Below are 9568 nucleotides of genomic sequence, written 5' to 3'. Positions count from 1 at the left end.
GGAATGACACCATCAGGTAAACAGTCAGTGTGACATCTCTACACCAGGGGAAGGACCCCAGGAATGACACTATCAGGTAAACAGTCAGTGTGACATCTCTACACCAGAGGAAGGACTCCAGAAATGATACTATCAGGTAAACAGTCAGTGTGACATCTCTACACCAGAGGAAGGACTCCAGGAATGACACTCACCCAGTTGTGCTGCAGCTCCCATTAAAGCATACTTCCCTGGAACGGCCCAAACCTGAGAAAGAGAGCGACACACAGACATTATTGACACCAATCTGGCCCGATTAATACGGTACAGCGTGTCTGTGTTTGTCAAAGCAGCTGTTGAAGAGCAGCAGGACCCCACCAAGCGTTCACAGGGAACACTACAGAGTTCCGGACAGGAAACACTACAAGAGAGCAGGTTCAGACTAGAGAGCACTACAGGGTTCAGACCAGAGAGCACCACGGGGGTTCAGACCAGAGAGCACTACAGAGAGCACTACAGGGTTCAGACCAGAGAGCACCACGGGGTTCAGACCAGAGAGCACCACGGGGTTCAGACCAGAGAGCACTTCAGAGAGCACTACAGGGTTCAGACCAGAGAGCACTACGGGGTTCAGACCAGAGAGCACTACGGGGTTCAGACCAGAGAGCACTACGGGGTTCAGACCAGAGGCACTACGGGGTTCAGACCAGAGAGCACTACGGGGTTCAGACCAGAGAGCACTACGGGTTCAGACCAGAGAGCCTCCCGGGGTTCAGACCAGAGCACTACGGGGTTCAGACCAGAGCACTACGGGGTTCAGACCAGAGCACTACGGGGTTCAGACCAGAGAGCACTACGGGGTTCAGACCATAGTAATGTGTACTACTGTATTAGGATCAACCTATCATTTGTTGGGATTAATTGACTGGGAGATTTGAGCGTGCCATACAAAGTCTTAACAGTGTGACACAACTGGGAGAATTATGTCATATACCCCCACAATGATGTCCATATACCCCATATAACCCCATAATGATGGCCATATAGCCACCACAATGATGTCCATATACCACCACAATGATGTCATATAACCCCCATAATGATGTTACATATAACTATGTGTGGTGGCCATATAACCCCCATAATGAGGGCCATATAGCCCCCATAATGAGGCCATATAACCCCCATAATGAGGGCCATATAACCCCCATAATGATATATAACCCCCATAATGATAACCATATAACCCCATATAACCCCCATAATGATGGCCCATATAGCCCCCATAATGATGGCCATATAACCCCCATAATGATGGCCATATAACCCCCATATTGTTGACCATATAGCCCCATATAGCCCCCATATTGGTGTGTATAACCCATATTGATGTCATATAGCCCCATGTGTGACCTTATAGCCCCATATGGCCCCATAATGATGACCATATAACCCCCATATACCCCATAATGGGTGGTATATAACTATAATGATGTCATATAGCCCCATAATGATGGCCATATAACCCCCATAATGATGGCCATATAACCCCCATAATGATGGCCATATAACCCCCATGTAACCCCCATAATGATGACCATATAGCCCCCATAATGATGTCCATATAACCCCCACAATGATGGCCATATAACCCCCATAATGATGACCATATAACCCCCATAATGATGGCCATATAACACCCATAATGATGGCCATATAACCCCATATAACCCCCATAATGATGGCCATATAACACCCATAATGATGGCCATATATAACCCATATAACCCCCATAATGATGACCATATAACCCCCATAATGATGGCCATATAACCCCCCACAATGATGGCCATATAACCCCATATAACCCCCATAATGATGACCATATAACCCCATAATGATGGCCATATAACCCCCATAATGATGACCATATAACCCCATATAACCCCCATAATGATGACCATATAACCCCCATAATGATGGCCATATAACCCCCATAATGATGACCATATAACCCCCATAATAATGACCATATAACCCCCATAATGATGGCCATATAACCCCCATAATGAAGGCCATATAACCCCATATAACCCCCATAATGATGTCATATAACCCCCATAATGATGGCCATATAACCCCCATAATGAGGGCCATATAACCCCCATAATGATGGCCATATAACCCCCATAATGATGGCCATATAACCTCCATAATGATGGCCATATAACCCCCATAATGATGGCCATATAACCCCCATGTAACCCCCATAATGATAGCCATATAGCCCCCATAATGATGGCCATATAACCCCCATGTAACCCCCATAATGATGACCATATAACCCCCATAATGATGGCCATATAACCGCCATAATGATGGCCATATAACCGCCATAATGATGGCCATATAACCCCCACAATGATGGCCATATAACCCCCACAATGATGGCCATATAACCGCCATAATGATGGCCATATAACCCCCATATAACCCCCACAATGATGGCCATATAACCCCATATAACCGCCATAATATTGGCCATATAACCCCCATAATGATGGCCATATAACCCCCATAATGATGGCCATATAACCCCCATAATGATGGCCATATAACCCCCACAATGATGGCCATATAACCCCCACAATAATGGCCATATAACCGCCATAATGATGGCCATATAACCCCCATAATGATGGCCATATAACCCCCACAATGATGGCCATATAACCCCCACAATGATGGCCATATAACCCCCCACAATAATGGCCATATAACCCCCACAATGATGGCCATATAACCGCCATAATGATGGCCATATAACCCCCACAATGATGGCCATATAACCCCCATGATGGCCATATAACCCCCATGATGACCATATAACCCCCATAATGATGTCCATATAACCCCCATAATGATGGCCATATAACCCCCATAATGATGTCCATATTACCCCATATAACCCCATAATGATGTCCATATTACCCCCATATAACCCCCATAATGATGTCCATATTACCCCCATGTAACCCCCATAATGATGACCATATAACCCCCATAATGAGGGCCATATAACCCCATAATGATGGCCATATAACCCCCATAATGAGGGCCATATAACCCCCATAATGATGGCCATATAACCCCATAATGATGGCCATATAACCCCAATAATGATGACCATATAACCCCCATAATGATGGCCATATAACCCCCATATAATCCCCATAATGATGGCCATATAACCCCCATAATGATGGCCATATAACCCCCATGTAACCCCCATAATGATGACCATATAACCCCATAATGATGACCATATAACCCCCATAATGAGGGCCATATAACCCCATAATGATGGCCATATATCCCCCATAATGATGGCCATATAACCCCCATAATGATGACCATATAACCCCCATATAACCCCCATAATGATGTCCATATTACCCCCATGTAACCCCCATAATGATGACCATATAACCCCATAATGAGGGCCATATAACCCCCATAATGATGGCCATATAACCCCATAATGAGGGCCATATAACCCCCATAATGATGGCCATATAACCCCATAATGATGGCCATATAACCCCCATAATGATGACCATATAACCCCCATATAATCACTATATTGATGGCATATAACCCCATAATGATGGCCATATAACCCCATGTAACCCCATAATGATGACCATATAACCCCCATAATGATGACCATATAACCCCCATAATGAGGGCCATATAACCCCCATAATGATGGCCATATATCCCCCATAATGATGGCCATATAACCCCATAATGATGACCATATAACCCCATATAACCCCCATAATGATGGCCATATAACCCCCATAATGATGTCATATAACCCCCATAATGATGTCATATACCCCCATAATGATGGCCATATAACCCCATATAACCCCCATATACGATGTCATATAACCCCCATAATGAGGGCCATATAACCCCCATAATGATGTCATATAACCCCCATAATGATGGCCATATTACCCCCATAATGATGGCCATATACCCCATAATGATGGCCATATAACCCCCATAATGATGGCCATATAACCCCATAATGATGACCATATAACCCCATATAACCCCATAATGATAATAATAATATTAATATATGCCATTTAGCAGACGCTTTTATCCAAAGCGACTTACAGTCATGTGTGCATACATTCGACGTATAACCCCCATAATGATGGCCATATAACCCCCCATAATGATGTCATATAACCCCCATAATGATGGCCATATAACCCCCATATAACCCCCATAATGATGACCATATAACCCCCATATAACCCCCATAATGATGTCCATACAACCCCCATAATGATGGCCATATATAACCCCCATAATGATGGCCATATAACCCCCATGTAACCCCATAACGATGACATATAACCCCCATAATGATGTCCATATAACCCCGTAATGATGACCATATAACCCCCATAATGATGGCCATATAACCCCCATGTAACCCCCATAATAATGACCATATAACCCCCATAATGATGGCCATATAACCCCCATATAACCCCCATAATGAAGGCCATATAACCCCCATATAACGCCCATAATGATGTCATATAACCCCATAATGATGTCCATATAACCCCATAATGATGTCATATAACCCCCATAATGATGGCCATATAACCCCATAATGATGACATATAACCCCATAATGAGGGCCATATAACCCCCCATAATGATAACCATATAACCCCCATAATGATGGCCATATAACCCCCATGTAACCCCATAATGATGACCATATAACCCCATAATGATTGCCATATAACCGCCCTAATGATGGCCAAGTAACCCCCCCCACAATGATGGCCATATAACCCCATGATGGCCATATAGCCCCCATGATGACCATATAACCCCCATATAACCCCCATAATGATGGCCATATAACCCCATGATGGCATATAGCCCCCATAATGATGTCCATAAAACCCCATAACGATGTCCATATTACCCCATGTAACCCCCATGTGATGACCATATAACCCCCATAATGAGGGCCATATAACCCCCATATTGATAGCCATATAACCCCATACGATGGCCATATAAATTCCCATAATGATGGCCATATAACCCCTATAATGATGGGCCATATAACCCCCATAATGATGACCATATAACCCCCCATAATGATGGCTATATAACCCCCATATAACCCCCATAATGATGTACATATAACCCCCATAATGATGGCCATATAACCCCATAATGATGTCCATATTACCCCCATATAACCCCCATAATGATGTCCATATTACCCCCATGTAACCCCCATAATGATGACCATATAACCCCCATAATGATGTCCATATAACCCCCATAATGATGACCATATAACCCCATAATGATGACCATATAACCCCCATAATGATGACCATATAACCCCATAATGATGTCATATAACCCCATAATGATGTCCATATAACCCCCATAATGATGGCCATATAACCCCCATGTAACCCCCATAATGATGACCATATAACCCCATAATGATGTCCATATAACCCCCATAATGATGACCATATAACCCCCATAATGATGGCCATATAACCCCACAATGGCCATATAACCCCCATGTAACCCCCATAATAATGACCATATAACCCCATAATGATGGCCATATAACCCCCATATAACCCCCATAATGAAGGCCATATAACCCCATATAACGCCCATAATGATGTCATATAATCCCCATAATGATGGCCATATAACCCCCATAATGATGGCCATATAACCCCATAATGATGACATATAACCCCCATAATGATGGCTATAACCCCATAATGAGGGCCATATAACCCCATAATGATAACCATATAACCCCATAATGATGGCCATATAACCCCCATGTAACCCCCATAATGATGACCATATAAATTCCATAATGATTGCCATATAACCGCCCTAATGATGGCCATGTAACCCCCACAATGATGGCCATATAACCCCAAATGATGGCCATATAACCCCCATGATGGCCATATAACCCCATGATGACCATATAACCCCATATAACCCCATAATGATGGCCATATAACCCCATGATGGCCATATAACCCCATGATGGCCATATAACCCCATATAACCCCCATAATGATGTCCATATAACCCCCATAATGATGTCCATATAACCCCCATAATGATGTCCATATTACCCCCATATAACCCCCATAATGATGTCCATATTACCCCCATGTAACCCCCATAATGACCATATAACCCCCATAATGAGGGCCATATAACCCCATAATGATGGCCATATAACCCCCATAATGATGGCCATATAACCCCCATAATGATGGCCATATAACCCCATAATGATGACCATATAACCCCCATAATGATGGCCATATAACCCCCATATAACCCCCATAATGATGTCCATATAACCCCCATAATGATGTCCATATAACCCCATAATGATGGCCATATAACCCCCATAATGATGTCCATATTACCCCCATATAACCCCCCATAATGATGTCCATATTACCCCCATGTAACCCCCATAATGATGACCATATAACCCCCATAATGATGTCCATATTACCCCCATGTAACCCCCATAATGATGACCATATAACCCCATAATGATGTCCATATAACCCCCATAATGATGACCATATAACCCCCATAATGAGGGCCAATCAACCCCCATAATGATGGCCATATAACCCCATAATGATGGCCATATAACCCCATAATGATGGCCATATAACCCCCATAATGATGGCCATATAACCCCATGTAACCCCCATAATTATGACCATATAACCCCCATAATGATGTCCATATAACCCCATAATGATGTCATATAACCCCCGTAATGATGACCATATAACCCCCCACAATGATGGCCATATAACCCCCATAATGAGTGCCATATAACCCCCATAATGATGGCCATATAACCCCCATAATGATGGCCATATAACCCCATAATGATGTCATATAACCCCATAATGATGGCCATATAACCCCCATAATGATGACCATATAACCCCATATAACCCCCATAATGATGGCCATATAACCCCCATAATGATGGCCATATAACCCCCATATAACCCCCATAATGATGGCCATATAACCCCCATAATGATGGCCATATAACCCCCATAATGATGGCCATATACCCCATAATGATGACCATATAACCCCATATAACCCCCATAATGATGACCATAAACCCCCATATAACCCCCATAATGATGTCATATAACCCCCATAATGATGGCCATATAACCCCATATAACCCCCATAATGATGGCCATTTAACCCCCACAATGATGGCCATATAACCCCATGATGACCATATAACCCCATAATGATGTCCATATAACCACCATAATGATGGCCATATAAACCCCCATAATGATGTCCATATTACCCCATATAACCCCCATAATGATGTCCATATTACCCCCATGTAACCCCCATAATGATGACCATATAACCCCCTATAATGAGGGCCATATAACCCCCATAATGATGGCCATATAACCCCATAATGAGGGCCATATAACCCCATAATGATGGCCATATAACCCCCATAATGATGGCCATATAACCCCCATAATGATGACCATATAACCCCCATAATGATGGCCATATAACCCCCATATAACCCCCATAATGATGGCCATATAACCCCCATGTAACCCCCATAATGATGACCATATAACCCCCATAATGATATCCATATAACCCCCCATAATGAGGGCCATATAACCCCCATAATGATGGCCATATAACCCCCATAATGATGGCCATATAACCCCATAATGATGGCCATATAACCCCCATAATGATGGCCATATAACCCCCATAATGATGACCATATAACCCCCATATAACCCCCATAATGAGGGCCATATAACCCCATAATGATGGCCATATAACCCCCATAATGATGACCATATAACCCCCATAATGATGGCCATATAACCCCCATATAACCCCCATAATGATGGCCATATAACCCCCATAATGATGTCATATAACCCCATAATGATGGCCATATAACCCCCATAATGATGACCATATAACCCCATAATGAGTACCATATAACCCCATAATGATGGCCATATAACCCCCATAATGATGGCCATATAACCCCCATAATGATGTCATATAACCCCCATAATGATGACCATATAACCCCCATATAACCCCCATAATGATGGCCATATAACCCCCATAATGATGGCCATATAACCCCCATATAACCCCCATAATGATGGCCATATAACCCCCATAATGATGGCCATATAACCCCCCATAATGATGGCCATATAACCCCCATAATGATGACCATATAACCCCCATAATGATGACCATATAACCCCCATATAACCCCCATAATGATGGTCATATAACCCCATAATGATGTCATATAAACCCCATATAACCCCCATAATGATGGCCATATAACCCCCATAATGATGGCCATATAACCCCCATAATGATGGCCATATAACCCCCATAATGATGGCCATATAACCCCATAATGATGGCCATATAACCCCATAATGATGACCATATAACCCCCATAATGATGACCATATAACCCCCATAATGATGTCATATAACCCCCATAATGATGGCCATATAACCCCCATAATGATGGCCATATAACCCCATAATGATGGCCATATAACCCCCATAATGATGGCCATATAACCCCATAATGATGACCATATAACCCCATAATGATGTCATATAACCCCCATAATGATGACCATACAACCCCCATAATGATGGCCATATAACCCCCATAATGATGGCCATATAACCCCCATAATGATGGCCATATAACCCCCATATAACCCCCATAATGATGGCCATATAACCCCCATAATGATGGCCATATAACCCCCATATAACCCCCATAATGATGGCCATATAACCCCCATAATGATGGCCATATAACCCCCATAATGATGACCATATAACCCCCATAATGATGTCATATAACCCCCATAATGATGACCATACAACCCCCATAATGATGGCCATATAACCCCCATAATGATGGCCATACAACCCCCATAATGATGACCATATAACCCCACAATGATAACCATATAACCCCCATAATGATGGCCATATAACCCCCATATAACCCCCATAATGATGGCCATATAACCCCCATAATGATGGCCATATAACCCCATAATGATGGCCATATAACCCCCATAATGATGACCATATAACCCCCATAATGATGTCATATAACCCCCATAATGATGGCCATATAACCCCATATAACCCCCATAATGATGACCATATAACCCCCATATAACCCCCATAATGATGGTCATATAACCCCATAATGATGTCATATAAACCCCATATAACCCCCATAATGATGGCCATATAACCCCCCATAATGATGGCCATATAACCCCCATAATGATGACCATATAACCCCCATAATGATGACCATATAACCCCCCATAATGATGTCATATAACCCCATAATGATGGCCATATAACCCCCATATAACCC

At 42.9% G+C, this 9568-nt stretch overlaps 1 pseudogene; it reads right to left on the bottom strand.

Moving 5' to 3' along the window:
* Window positions 1-144: 144 nt before the first annotated feature.
* LOC124027645 overlaps window positions 145-9568 on the bottom strand; it is a 46006-nt pseudogene continuing 36582 nt past the window's right edge.

Source organism: Oncorhynchus gorbuscha, unplaced genomic scaffold (assembly GCF_021184085.1).
Source record: "Oncorhynchus gorbuscha isolate QuinsamMale2020 ecotype Even-year unplaced genomic scaffold, OgorEven_v1.0 Un_scaffold_3419, whole genome shotgun sequence".
NCBI lineage: Eukaryota > Metazoa > Chordata > Actinopteri > Salmoniformes > Salmonidae > Oncorhynchus > Oncorhynchus gorbuscha.
Note: the sequence above shows the minus strand (reverse complement) of the source record. Positions and strands in the feature narration are given on the sequence as shown.